This window comes from Arvicanthis niloticus, chromosome 13 (genome assembly GCF_011762505.2).
Source record: "Arvicanthis niloticus isolate mArvNil1 chromosome 13, mArvNil1.pat.X, whole genome shotgun sequence".
Classification (NCBI taxonomy): Eukaryota; Metazoa; Chordata; class Mammalia; order Rodentia; family Muridae; genus Arvicanthis; species Arvicanthis niloticus.
This window is the reverse complement of record NC_047670.1, coordinates 18,633,765-18,649,299: the sequence shown is the minus strand read 5'-3', so window position 1 is coordinate 18,649,299 and position 15,535 is coordinate 18,633,765.

Here is a 15,535-nt window from a genome sequence, read left to right as displayed (position 1 = left end):
GATGGGACATTCTGAGTCCTTGGCGGTATCTTTGATCCTCTCTGCTCCCAGTTTCTAAAGCTGGCCTTAGTAGAAGAGGCCTGAAATCCTAGCTACTTGAGAGGCTGAGGCAGGAGAGTTACACATTCAGCCTGTTTGGGTATCTTAGTGAGGCCCTGTGTCAACAGCAATGATGGATGATGATGGTGATGGTGATGGTGGTGGTGGTGGTGGTGGTGGTGGTGGTGGTGGTGGTGGTGGTGTTGGTGGTGGTGGTGGCCATAGTGATAGTGAAAAAAGAGGAGGAGGAGGAAGAGAAGAAGGAAAAGAAGAAGAGGAACATGAACAAGAACAGGAAAGAAGCTGGGAATATAGGTCAGTGACTGAGCATCTGCCAGCATGTTCAAGTCACTGTACTCAATCTCCAGTACCACAAAAAGCAAACAAGCAAAAGCAACTCTTTCTATATATATATATATCTAGCCATCTCTGTATGTACAGCCACTTGGAGTAATTTCCACCTTTATAACATAAGAAGGATTTTGCACACATCCCTGTCCGTGCACATACAAAATCTGACCCCTACGCTAGAAGGTTTGTGTGCTACTTTTAAGAGTCAGCACTGTTGCATCATCATTGTCAGCCAATGGGTGTACAGATGACTGTGGTGTGTGTATGGGAGGTGTGGGCGTAAGCTCGTGAATGTGCGCATGTGCCACTGTGACTCCACACAGAGTAGTCCTGACATTCTGCAAGTGTTCTGCTCTCTGCTGTGCATCTTCCCTCTGACCAACTACAGGCAACTATTTGTCCTTTCCGTCCCATGGTGTTGGCTTTCCAAAGATCATATATTTGGAATCACACAGGCTGCTTTCTCTTGTGATATATATTTTTCTGGTCAATCCACCTTGGAATACATTTTATTACAATATAATTAACATATAATAAACTATGTTTTAGTTGTACAATATGATGTTTTCACACTTGAATATGTCCAAAATATTATCATGATCAAGACAGTAAGCATGGACATCATTTTCTGAAGTTCCTATGTGCCACTGTGACACCCCCACAACTGATCACTACTCTTGCCCTGTCTTCATTCATCTGTCTTTGGTTATTCTAAGTTAGTTCTAAACTTCCAGAATTTGATAGATGAAAACCCTGTGATGGTTTGTATATGCTTTGTCCAGGGAGTGGCACTATTAGCAAGTGAGGCCTTGTTGGAGTAGGTGTGGCCTTGTAGGAATAGGTGTGGCCTTGTTGGAATAGGTGTGGCCTTGTTGGAGTAGGTGTGGCCTTGTAGGAGTAGGTGTGGCCTTGTTGGAGTAGGTGTGGCCTTGTAGGAATAGGTGTGGCCTTTTTGGAGTAGGTGTGGCCTTGTAGGAGTAGGTGTGGCCTTGTAGGAGTAGGTGTGTCACGGTGGACATGGGCTTTAAGACCCTTGTCCTAGCTGCCTGGGAGCCAATCTTTTCCTGTTTGCCTTAGCAACAAGATGTAGAACTTTCAGCTCTTCCTACACCATGCCTGCATAGACACTGCCATGTTCCTGCCTTGATGATAATGGACTCAACCACTGAATCTGTAAGCCAGCCCCAATTAAATGTTATCCTTATAAGAGTTTCCTTGGTCGTGGTGTCTGTTCATAGCAGTAAAACCCTAAGTAAAACACCACCCAATAGAGTGTCTTCTTTTTCAGTTTGTGACTTAATAGCACAACGATTCTGGCATTTGCTCACTGTCATGCATGTATCTGACCTTTATTCCTTCTTGATTACTGAGTAGTCTTCCTTTGTTTGAGTACATCACGATTTGTAATCCACAAATCTGTTGATAGTCATCTAGGCTGTTTCCACATTTGATGGATTAAACATAAGGCTGTGGCGAGCACATGGTTGTAAGTTTTTATGGTGATGTGCTCTCCACAGCTTTAGAAATACCTGTAATCTGAAAGTCCGATCATGGAGTTGTGGTGAATACACTGTTTAAGAGATGGCAGCATTTCTAAAGTGGTTGCACCACTTGCTATTCTTCACCAGCAGTGTGAGCATTCCCCTTGTTCCATGTCTTTGCCAACACTTAGTAGGACTGATCATTTTTAGGCTTAGTCACTGTGATCTGTATTCCACTGTAGCTGTAGCTAGTCCTCGTCTAGTAACTGAGAGCATTTGCCATCCTTACCTCTGGGGAAGTGTCAAGACTGATCTGAAGTTCAGTTTGAGCCAAACTGCCACGTTGACAGGACTCCCTTCTGTTAAAATACACGTCTTCTTTATGAGACATAATGACAGCAACTGTAGACAGTCACTGTAAACCTGTGGGTTTGTAGTCCAGTGAAGAGTTCTAGTCAGAGATCGCTGCTGTGCTTGGGCAGGTTTTAGCTCACCCAGATATTTCCCTTTTTAAAGATTGTATCTCATTTTTAAATTATGTGTGTGTCTGTGTAGAGGCATGTGTGCACATGAGTGCCGGTGCCTGGAGACAGAAGCGTGCTGGTTCCCTGGAGCTGGAGTTGAGATGGTTATGAGCTGCCCTGTGTGGATGCTAGGAGTCAAACTCCAGGCCTCTGTGAGAGCAGAGCTGACTCTTAACTGTGAAGCCATCTCCAGTCCTGTGAAGAGTTTAAGAGTTGGCTGGCAGGTTGGCATTCATAGAGAATTACCACAACAACATTTACCATGTCAGACAGCAAAATCTGTTCACATCCACATCTGTTCAATCCCGTGACAGTCTATGTAACATCTCACCACAGTCCTGGGTAAAGTTGCTGTAAATGAACCAGAGTTCTTCTCAAGGAGGCTGTCTGCTGTTTGTTTGCTTATCCACACTGATTTCTGGTGGACTATTGTTCAGCCATCAGTGTAGGAAATGCTGTGGCCACCTCTCTACTTGGGATAGGTGTCTTCCCTCTCTGTCAAGCTGTGTGCTCTCAGACAAGTTGCTTGCCCATCCTGTGTTTCTGTAACATCAATATGGTAAATAAGGTGAGCTCCGATCACTTCTACCTTTGAAATCCTAAACCACAGGAGATCCCATCACTGTAAATGATCAAGTGTGGCCTGAGTGCTCCAACATTTCCCAGAATCCTCTCTCCACATTTCTGAGACATGTGATCTCTTGGCTCCTGAAGGAAGCACTCTGTACATAGTAATGTACATAAAAGGGCTTCCTTCTAAAAGGTCGGGCACATGGCATATAGGGAGGGAACCACTCTGCTGACATGCGGTGTCCAGCTTACACCACACTGCTGCTCGGCCTAGAACCTCACTCCAGAGTCCACAGACCCAGAGGCCAATGAGCGAGAGCAAAGTGCATCTGACAGGGAAGGGAGGAGGGAGAAAGTTGCCCCTTGAGATTAAAAACATAATTAATGGTATCTTCCTACTGTGGAGCTATAAATAGGTCTCGGCGCCTCTTTGTATGCTAAGATGGAGTGAACCCCAAGAGGTAGGAAGCAGGAAGAGGGGTCAGGAAGAGATCTGCACAAAAAGGGTAATAGCAAATCGTAACGTTTATCCATACTGCTGTCTAGGGGGGAACATGATCTTACTCAGCTGTGGTCACCTCTGAGGAGGGGCCTGGTTGTCAAAGCACAGAAGCGGAGGAGGGAGCCTTTAAGTGGCATTCTTTTGGGTATATTTTAGTTTTTTAATCACATAAATAATTGCTTATTCAAAACTAAATTATATAACCACAATACCAACAATAATAAAAACGATTAGCTGTAAAGTTATGTTAATATAGGATTATAGTAATATAATTATACATTAACTGTAATTTTTTTGTAGCTATACACACCAGTAATTTGCTATAGAATAAAGACTGGGAAAAACAAATAAGACAAAGAGACCCAAAGCCATCTACTGGCTGGGTAGATGCATGTTGGTACCTCCATAGCTAAATAACATCTATAACCCTACACTAATTACAGGAGAGGTCAGTAAGTAGGGTGGGCACAGCACACAGGGGAGGCGGTGGCTGGCATCCTCACCAGCTCAGGACCCAGCTTTAGGTGAAGGACCATAGAGACACTATGGCAGATGAACAAGGGGAGAGAGTGGGACATCCTGGGCTAAGCTAAGCCAACACTGCTTTTGAAAGCAGCTATACCTGGCTGCAGAGCCAGATGCTGTTTGCAAACTGGCCTGAAACCCTAAAGACCTAATACTGCTCCCGAGACTTCCGAATCCCTGGCTTCCTCTCTGCCTCTATTACTCTGGCCACCACAGGATAAAAACTGGACTTACACAGTCCTGAAAGTTGGTCCTGGCCAGACCTCTAGGGGTCCCAGGCCTTGGGCTGGCCTTGTTTGAGCTTTAAGCTGCTTCTCTGCCATCCAGCTTCCTCTGTTTACTCACACACGGTGGGGGGGGGGGTCTGGTGAGCAGGGTGGCTACCACTCCAAGGTGAGTCAGAGTTGCCATCATCCACAGACTTCTTCATTTCCAGGAATGAGAAGAGGTCATGGGACAGAGAGGTGGCCATTGCTTCCCCTTGTTTTTCTGCTGGGTAACGCAGGGGCTGGGACTCAGAACTAAGTGAGTAGAGCCAGGCAGGACAGCAATGTCACCCCAAGCACCTGCAGCCTTTTCTTCCCGTGACCTCTCTCTTAAATGAGAGAAATATAGATTTCAGTATAAACTAAAATTAAAACAAAACCAAAACCAAAAACAAACACGCCAAACCAACGAACAAACCAAACCAACAACAAACCAACAAACAACCCAAACCAACAACCAAACAAACCAAACCAACCAACAAACCAAACCAACAAACAACCCAAACCAACAACCAAACCAAACCAACAAACAAACCAAACCAACAAACAACCCAAACCAACAAACAACCCAAACCAACAACCAAACCAAACCAACAAACAACCCAAACCAACAACCAAACCAACAACCAAACCAACAAACAACCCAAACCAAAAACCAAACCAAACAAACAAACAACCCAAACCAACAACCAAACCAAACCAGCAAACAAACCAAACCAACAAACAAACCAAACCAACAAACCAACCAAACAAACAAAACAAACCAACAAACAAACTAAACAAACAAACAAATCAAAACAACAAAACAACAAACAAAACAAAACAAAACAAAACAACAAACAAAACAAACCACTGACCTTATTAGGCTCCCTCCGCACTTGATTTCTTGAAACCACAGATTTAATAATTCTAATGTCATTGCCCTTTGAGTGTGGGCACCAATAGCTTACTCTGGGGGACCCCCTTGATACCCCCAAAGTCAGAGCTCTAGAAGACATAAGACTTGAGCTCTGTAGATGGAAAGTGTCTTACCAGAAGGCAGAGACTCTAGAAAATTGCTAATAAATTGCTACTGCCTGTTTTAAAAAGGATCAATAAATTAAGGCTAGAAATTACTGATGGAGGGCCTCACGTTTTGAGTGTTGGGTGGTAGGAGGTGGGCATGGCGCCTGGCCTCTGGGAGCAGTGTCTGGCTGGACCAGCACATGCCCATTCACTTCCTCCAGCACAAGCTCCAAGGGCTTCCTTCATTGCTTTCAGATCTGCAGTTACAGATGTTGGGTTTGAACCATGAAATTCTTTGGGAGAACTGAGTATCAGAGGAACTACTTCCTTTATGTTTGCAACTATGAGGATTTTATTTACAAGAGTCTTGCGGGGCATCATTAGGGTAGGGGCAGGTTCACTGGAGCCGTGCCAAGATAGGAAGGAACCCAGGCATGCAGATGGCTCCATTCTACTGCAGCCTGCTCTGGTGCCCTGAGCTCTGTCTGACTGAACACCTTGTTTTTGGAATGACTCTCTTTCCTCAGCAGATGGCCCTGAGGAGGGCAGCTGGACCCCACAGTCAATAGGGCACTTTAGGGGATAGAGGGGGACCTTCTGTTATCAGTCCTCTTTTCCAAAAGCTGACCTTCCATCATGCAAGGGTGAGGTCTAGACACCCACAGTTGAGCTTTGCATCAGAAGTTTCTCTTCCTCTTCTCATTATCTGGCAGCCAGGTCTGCAGTGGAGAGGCTGTACTAGCGGGGAGGGCTCTAATGAGATCTGAGGAGTCTCCTTAGAGGAGAGGTCAGCCTGCCTCTCACCCTTGTCCATAGGTGCTCCTATCCTTAGGTCCTTCCATATAACACAACGCCCCGTCCAAGTGTCTGAATTTATAAAAGTTCCCACATTGCCTCTGCAATCACCCCAGAAAGAGATTCCACTGCCTCTGTAAAAAGCAAGTCTCTAAGCCAAGGTTGCCTGAGAGGGCTCCCAGAGAGTGTGGGATTGGGAGCTGCTTCAGTCAGCACCTTGAGAATCTTTAGACAGGTGATCTGAGCTTCCTGGCTAGCTCCCCTGTTTTCTTTCCCATGTGGCCTTTAGTGCTCCGTTCTTTTCTGCTCCAGAGAATTCTGATTTTGCTGAGTTTGGCCAGCTCACATACGGCAAAGCCTGGCACTTGAGAGACTGTGACTACAAGAGGTTCGACACCAAACACTCCTTAGATCTACTCCCGTCAGCCTTGTCCACCGGAACAGCAACTCTGTGTCCCTGACTCAGGACAATAAAGCCGACTCTGAGCAAAACCACAGGCAAGCAAGGACCTGGCGGCTTTGATGGCTAGAGGCTTCAGGGCACAGATGGCTCTACACAATTTGGGTGGCAGCATACAGACAGGAGGAAGTTGCTGATCCTGTCACCCATCCTCGTGGACTTTTCAGTCCTGTCCCAGCTTGCTAAAGTCATCTGCAGCCTGCATCTCTTTTGTGACTGGCATTTTAATCTTGCAGAGGAGCCATAGACTCAGGCCACTGGTGACATCTTACAAAGCAAGTTTTTACAGTTGTACAAGGATAGCTGCTAGAAACAGTTGTGTCCTCTTACCTGAGAACCTAGCTCAGTGGGGACAGATAGAATCTGTCTAAACACAAGCAGGGAAGCAAGGAGATTTAAGCAGTCAGCAAGAGATAGACTCTGGCTTGGCCTTGAGGCTCTTTGCCTGACAATGGGCACAAGCAGCGGTCTGGGAGGTACCTGGCCTAAACATCTTGAGGGGACCTGTCATCCTCAGTTGGCCTGAAGGTGGCAGCTCTTCCCAGGCCTGCAATGCACTGGGAATTTGCTTCTCTGAAGCCCTTTTAAGTAGGGCAGCTTCCCTCTCTCTGCCTGGACCACATCCAGCGTTTGCAGATTATGAAACAGCCTCAGTTCTGTTTTCAGAGATTTGCTGGTAGAACCATCTCCACCGCCCACAGCTTCTGAGCTAGGATGGCACAGAGCAAGTCCTGGAAGCAGGGCAAGCTTCTGAAGGGCAGCACAGGATGCTGGGCAAGCCCTGGGACTCCAGTTGATGTGCTCGGGTGCTTGCCAGGACTGTGGTCTTGGCCGGACATCCAATCCCATCTGAGGAAAATCGGAATAGCTTCCTCTCCACCCTCCTGCTCTTCTGCCTTCCTCATAAACTAATCGAATTGCTGAGTCACTAGGCCAGGTGACCTGAGAGAGTATGGATGCAGCTTGTGAAACAGTGGCGGGATCTACAGGTCCAGACAATATTCTAAGTGGGCATCCAGTGTAGCAGGAGTTGACAGCCACAGACCATACACACTGCGGTGAGATGATAGTGCACACACTGCCTGACAAGCTGGCGACTTCTGTTCTACCCTCTGCACCCTGGCATACCCAGGAGCATCTGATGACAATGAAATTAATTTCAGCTAACACTGATACTAACTGATACTAACTGCCTTCCAGGAAATTGTGTCTGCTGATTTGTTTAGTGATATGCCTCTATACTGCTGGTGTTCAGAGCCGAGACAATAAACCGAGGTTCGGAGAAGGTAATACTACTGACCCAAGGTCATACAGCAAGCAGGGAGTGGCTCTAAGATTCAAACCCAAGGCATGCTCTTGGCTCAGGAGCTGTTATCAACACATCGAGCATCACCTTCAACACAGGGGTGATGCAGAATCTCAGATAAGCAGATAAGCCCCATGCCTACCCTTCATCCAGGGTGTAACACATCATTCAAACATCAGCATAGAATGGAAACTCTGGTGTCCAAGTGACAGCCACACAAAGCTACAGGAAGCCCACCTTGGGGGCCAGAATGTATGAAGCCATACTAAGATTATTCCCAGGGTGCCAGGCTCCTTCTGGACCCCTCCCCCAGACACTCGGACTCTGCCATCCTGTCTCTAGTACCTAAATGAGTCCATGCAGCATGTCTTGCCCCTAACAAGACAGCAGATTCTGGGGTTGGGGGTAGCAGCAGCAGAATAATGAGTGCCTGGTGCCACTGGGACCCACACAAACATTAGAATGGAAATTAAGCTGCAGCCGAGATGGATTGGAATGGACTTTGGAGACTTCTTTTTTTTTCACTCTGTAGATTGCTTTTCAAGGGGGAAAGTAAACAGTGATAGAAAACGATTGTTCACGGAGTGAGGGATTCTGCATTCCTGCTGGGAGCCTGACTTTCTGGCCTCCACCAGTCTTGAAGCTTGGTGTCCTGGCCAGGGTGTCCAGGAACACACGGACTTCTGTCGAGACCGTGTGTACAGGGCAGGGTCTGACAGGATGCATTTCTACATCTGTAACATCTTTTTTTTGAGTTTTAGCACACGAGGTTCCGGGAGGTCAGTGTAGGCATATTGCCTCAGCCCCAACAGAACGGCTCACTGCCTTTTATAAACCTCCAGGACTCCCAGGACTCCTGAGGGAAAGAGAGATCCCCGCATCCTCCTCTTACACAGCGGCAACAGCCATTTTATCCTTTAGCCCACCCTCTGCCTGCTTATCCCTGTTCCTTGCCCTCCTCCATTTTGTTCCCATCTCAGCATCTGCAGCCCAATGATTCCTAGGTGATGCCAAGAGCGTGTGGAGGTTGGGCTCTTACACTTGTATTAAGACTGTTTGACAGGACCAAGCTTTCTGTCTTCTATTTCTGTCTGGTTCAACATCTACAATGCCACATTAATGGCTGAAATAAATGTGAGGGGAAGGATCTATCAGCCCTTTCTGAGAGCAGGAGACAGCATAGGGTGTCATGTGCCCTGTGCTCACATCCACAAGGAGATTTATACTCTTGGCTAATAAGAAGCCTACCCAGACTTAGATGGACAAAAAAAAAAAAAAAAAAAAAAAAAAAAAAAAAACTTTTTTGGTGTTGTCTGACTTAGAGTTAAATTTATTGCACTCAATATTTTATCTCAGTATCAACTCATAGGGCTAAATGGGCCTCAGATGGAATCCCTCCTGCCCTGGCTGTCATGGGTTGGCTTTCTCTTTGACCCTCTGTTCTTGCCTTGACCTGACCCAGTACTTTTGCTTTTTTAGATATAAAAAAATTTAATGCTGGGAAAGCCAAGGCTACTGGACAGAGAGTTTGACTGTCATGTTAGCCCTTTAATCAGGGCATCTGCCATGGCTCAAGAACTCAACCTGCCTGCTGTGCACCCCAAGCTGCCAGCATCTCTGTTCCCGGGAGAGCTGTAAGCTGCAGAAGCGTTATGGCTGCCACAGAGGAGCTCACAGAGAAGACAGAATGAAGACACAAGATGGTCTTGTGGGTGTGAAGAAAGCTCATGACAAAGTAGCCTTTTCCTCTTGTCAAAAAGAAACAGAGAGAACTTTATCACCTCTGTGGTGTGGCTTCTGTAAGCTTGTGACAACTTAAGTCTGAGGCGTTTTTAATAACCCAATTTAGAGCATAGGCTTAAAGAACTTGAGGCTCTTCTCCTGTGCTACACGGGCAGTCAGTTTTATAATGGGATTGTGTTCATAGGTAAGGACACTTAACAGAGATACCTTGCTGCTAGCCCCCGAGGAATACCGTCAACTAAACACTCAGTGATAAAGAGAGCACAACATTCCTGTTTCTTTTTCCTCTGACCCCTAAATGTAGTCCTCTCTGTCTCCCCTGAGGATTTTCTCATGGGTTTGATTGATTCCTGAGGTGTTGTAGGGAGAAGGTGGTGCCCGCAACCTTCGTTCCCAGAAGATCCACCAGGTTTATTTCTTATCTGTTTCAAGCCCCTGGTCTGCTTTTCACACATTAATACAAAAATGAAACAACTATTTTGCATGAATCTAGCCATTCCTGAAGCTTTATTTTTACATCCATGAGCTTCAGTTTGGTGAGTGAGTGAGTGAGTGAGTGAGTGAGTCTGGCTTGAGGCTTCACAATCGATCAATGTGTGTGACCAGAGCATGAGTCTTCTACAGTACTAACTGCTCATGACCAGGGCACGGAGCAAGGCCTCTCCCAGTTTTGTGCTCTAGATGGACATATGTGTGGCAGAAGTGTGCGTGGCCCCGAAGACCCACAGCCATCCTTACAGAGCTTTAAACAGAGCAGGGTGAGTTTGCTGCCTGCGCTCGGCACAAGGCAGCTGAAGACGTTAGGCATATGACTCAACGACAGAGCAGGTGTTCATGGACTCTCCTGCAAGGCTGCAAGATAGGGGCATTCCTAGAGGCATACCATCAACTAGGAGCTGTGGGGTAGCCAGAGGCAGAGCCCATTGTGTCTCATCAGGAAAAGCCATAGCCCCCACAGAAGCTACTAATGGGCTTCTGCTGATGGGCCATGTGCTAGGACTGAGTCTTATGATGTTTCCAGGGGCTAAATCGGGGAATTCCCTTTCAACGGAGATAGCCGAGAGAATGGAGAGCAACCATTGGTTGAACCAACCAACAAGTGTTATCTGTCAGAGGAGCCATTTCTTGGCCACACACTATGCACTAGCTACATGGCCCTTGGGATAGTTACTTATACTATGAAGATGCTGTGTCAACTGTGATGTGGAGATGTCATTCAACAAGGATGTTCTGAGAATTAAATGGGCCAATGATAAAGGATTGTCCCCACATTGGGCATATTTGGTAGTAGCTGGCTCTGAAAGTTTAGAGCCAACTGGCTGTCTCCACATCTGGCTTCTCTTCTGCTTGTCTGATGGGACAGCCCAAGCCCAGTGATCTCCTAGAACGAAGCACAAGGTACCTTTCACCAGACCAACAGAGCCCCAGTTGTTGAAAGGCAGAACCTTGAGGTCAGATGATTCAGCCCCTTATAGATGTAGCCTGTGGCTGTTATGGAAATTCCTGGAATTTTATCATCTTTGACAAGAGGTGAGGTTGGTTCTGACTTGGATTTTATGAAGTCTACTATGATAGTGCTTATGAAATAGTCTGTCACAAGCCAAAACTCAGGGAGAGGGGTCTGTTATCATTGGACACGGGACTCCTCAGAGCTCTGCTCTTTGCTGGAATATGGTTGGGAAGGAAAGAGGAGGTATTGGGTTTGAGTTGTAGCTCCGGTAGGATGCCCTTTTACCTGTTGGCACAGCTGTGTCTGCTTTTAAAAATGGCACTAGAGTCTTCCCTGCTTTCTACCAGGAAGTTCCAGGGCGGGCACTACAATAGCACCTAGCACCCACCGAGCAGGGCCCAAGGCAGCACCCGTGTGTAGGAGCTGTTCTCTCTTGTCCAACAAGGCTGTGATGGCTTAGTGTGTGGAGGTGCTTAGAATTTTGTTATAGAAAAGGCCCCTGGAATTTCCTTGAAATTCCTTGACACCATCCTGTGACACCATCAGAGCCTCTGGCAGCCATGGGTCAGTTCAGCAAAGAGGAATGGACACAGCATGTCACCCAGGTCCTGCTTAGCCCGGGGTCTGTGTTGGCAGGGAAAGCAGATGAAGATGCCAAGAAACACTGGAAGCCACACTCACAGTGAGGCTGTGGCGCCTCATCTTGTGACTCTCCCTGACTGGCATGGCAGCAAGAAGTCCCTGCAGCTTCTGTGTGTTCAGGAACTTAGTTCTGCAGACTGGGCAAACCTTCGCAGTTGTTCTCTGTGATTTAAGAGGGGGAAGGACTGGGAGAGATGAAGCTTTGCCCCTTGAGGTGCATTTTAGGGACTCTGTGTGAAATGATTTCTGCTGGGAGGATCCACTCTGCATCCTGTTGAAGTGGGTAACCAATACGAAGCCGCTTGTCCAGGAAGGAGCAGATCTTGCTTGCTGAAAGCAGAGGTTAAGCAGACTCCGATGTGCTGGATCTCAGAAGCACTGATCGGCAGCTGGCACCTCAGGCCTGCTCACCAACCAGCTGGTAAAACAGCTGCTGTTCGATCTGATCAGATAAAACACAGGGCTCTGGCTTTTATCTGATCATCACTGTACTTACCTCTTTGGACAATCTTCCACATTGCTGTAAAGATGTTACATTGTTAATCTTTCCTTGTCTTTCCCACCAGAAGGTAAAACAGCCTCATGGCTTGAAGTACAAAGTCTGGTTTGAGCCCGTGTCTTTAGCACTACCTGTTAGGTGACCTTGGGCCTTTGTAGAGTTAGTTGTTCCGTCATCAAAATGGGCCCATGGTACATTAACTCCAGACAGGGTTACACAGGCTCAACTAACAGCGTTCTTCAGCAGCGTTGCTAATTGTCTTCTGTAATCTAGCACCAAGAGGCGGTCCTCTGTGTCTAACTTGAACGTGAGCTTGCAGACTTCAGAAACTCCTCTGGGATGCCCACACCTGCCCTCCCCTCATCTCCACAGCACCCCCATGCACATAGTAACCAATGACACTTAAACCAGTTGACAAGTGGCAGAAAGAAAACAACATGTTAATAATGACCACCCAGGATCCTATTCTAAGTCAAAGAAAGGAACCTGGCAGCGTGGGACAGAGAAGTCCTTCTGAGTTGGTAAGGCAGTGCAGGGAGTACGAAGAGCACTGGCTCTCAACCTGTGGGCCCCGACCCCTTTGGGTCGACTTTCGGGTATTTACATTACAATTCACAACAGTGAAAAAAATTACACTTATGAAGTAGCAACAACATACACTGCCTCCTGAGTGTGCCATTACATCCGGCTATATTTGTTTGTTTGTTGTTTTTCGTAATGGCTACACTACCTTACATCTCCACCGTTACTCTACCCACAGTGTATGGTTTTCCTTACAAAAGGAAATTTTAAAGATGCTGCACCCTGCTCATGGTGAATGGATAGTAATTTGTTTGTAAAATAAATTCGACCTCTAATTTTCTGTTGGTGCTTCCTGCTCTCCCTCAGTCTTTCTCTCCACAGCCTTGACGCAAGATCAGAGACAACTGTTCCCAGGGAGTGGCATCTGTGCGTCCAGGTGACCAGCTGCCTTTCATTCTCTTCCCTCTGTTCATGGGCAGAGTTCTGGGCTGATACCCAGAGGCCAGAAGGCACAGGTGTTCATTCAGATGCCTCGCTGTGTGAGCCTGGACGAGTGATGTAACTCTGCCCACACATCAAGCCCCTCATTGATACTGAAGTAACTAATGAGGATGTAATGAGAAGTAAGGTAATTAAGAATGCATGCCCCCATCAGCTACTGGTATCTGTTATTAGTCATGGGTTATAAGCAGACTCACATTCTCCTGCTCACATGACTCAGACACTGAGTACTCTGACACGCTCTGTGTCAATCAGAAATAGGAGCGATGTGTTACCTACTATTCCATGGAGTCATACATGGTGGGTGGGGATGAGAGCCAAGTGGGGGCATTCAGTGAGGACTGGTACCAGGTGGCCTTGTTCTCAGGCTTATCGTCATCCAGCTACCTTGAGATGCTTACATTTTGGCCAAAGAGGAAGTGCTCTCAAGGTCCAGAGCATGTGAAAGTCCGTCAGGGTATGTGTTATGCTGAAATGAACCCCCCCCCCCAATGACATGGGGCTACAAAGTGTGTGATCTCTTCTAAATTTAATTATGCAAAATGTCGAGTCATCTCACTATTCACGTGCTTGAAAAAGAAAAGCTGTGACTTATTGTTGCAATTTGTAAGAACTACTTCATCCCAGTTCCTGGAGAGCTCTCTGAAGCCCTGGTTGACCAGTAGGCTCCTTTCCAGCTGAGGGGGAGGCAGTGAGGCTTCAGGTGCTTCTCTGATGACCGCTATGTTCCCACTGGCATGGTCCCCAGGCAAGTCTTCTGTGCCCTTCTCAGAAAGACCACACATAGCTGTGCAGAGCACTCCCAAGGCCAGCACTTGGGGACTTGGACATGTACCAAAACTTACACTGCTGGGCCCTGTCTGTGTTCAGCCCAAAGACCCTACACTGGAGAACACTGCCAGGCTGTGCCCACATGAAAGGACACTGAATTTAGGGCTGAGCCTAAGACAAGGCCTGGCTTTGATAGCTCAAGTCACTTTCAAATGTGCCTGGATGCCTGGGACTTTGGGAGGACATCAGGTCAAATGAGTAGCTTTGTGTCTGATAACCTTTACTGACAGGGACTCTTCATCAAAGGTCTGCTAGGAAAGCTTAGTGATAACTGTAAACCCTGAAATAGGTAGAAGATGGTCCTGTCAATAGGTCCTGTCAATCATCAGTTGCCACCTCCCCCATACCCCAGCATTGCCAGGAGTTTCACAAAGAGCCACTAGAGATACAGCAATCTCCAGGTCAACACACTGGAGCAATGTTGTCTTCCACTGTGTTTGTCTGTCCCTTGTGTCAAGAGCTCAAGCTGAAAATTCCTTCAGTACAGAGTCCAGCATGGCTGCAGAGGAGACAGCATGACACAATTCCCACCCCCAAAGCAGGGCCAGCAAGGCCTGGGTCTCCTCAAGTGCTGATGGTTGCTGTAGGTGTAAGGCTTGTTTGTATAATAATGTACATAATTTTTTTCATGTTCTTTCCTCAAGAATGTTCTCCTTGCCAGGATTATTGGGGAATGCTCTATCTTCCAAGGTTAACGACTCCATAATAATCAGAAACATAATTCTGGGCGTCGAGAGTGTGTCTAAGAACGCTCCTTAGCAAAATGTTAGTGCTGTGACCTTCAGGACAGCCCTGGAGACTGTGGGAAAGAACTCTGAAAACATGAGTTCAAGAATATATAAACGGGATTTCTCAACTATGCAAAATATAAGCATGGAATATGAACTGTATGGGGGGCTTCACAGACCTGAAAGAACAGAGGTAGCTACACTAATGAGTCAGTAAAGGGGAAGGAATCATTAAAAAAAAAGGCTCAGAGTTTAAGTAATAAGGGAGCACCAGGAAGTGAGGCAGTGTTGACCTCAGGATGGGATCCCACCCAGATAAGCTTATTGTTTGTGTTTAAAAAGACAGGTAGATCTCTGAGTTCAAGGTCTGTCTACAGAACAAGTTCCTGGACAGTCAAGCTTAGACAGTGAAAGAGTTGGAAAACAGAAATCCTTCTCACATAAAAGTAGCCTCTGTGTCTAGATTTGGAAGCCACAAGCACTGTACACAATGAACTGCATAGGACTTCCTATGTTAAAAAAATATGCTTGCAGTCTTTTTCTAAGAATCAAGAGGTTAAGGTCATAAAATACTGATTCATGGGATAATGAAAAGGGAACTTGGGGTAAATGACTGACTTGAAATGCAAATAAAAGACTAGACTTTAGTCTGCAAGAGCTAGGCTATCCAGAGAGCTATTACAGCTCTTTTATATTTTTTTTTAGATACCCAGGATATCTCATTTTATATATGCACATATTCCAAAGTTAAAAATTCTGAAATATTGGTCCCAAGCACTTTTGACAAAGAATATT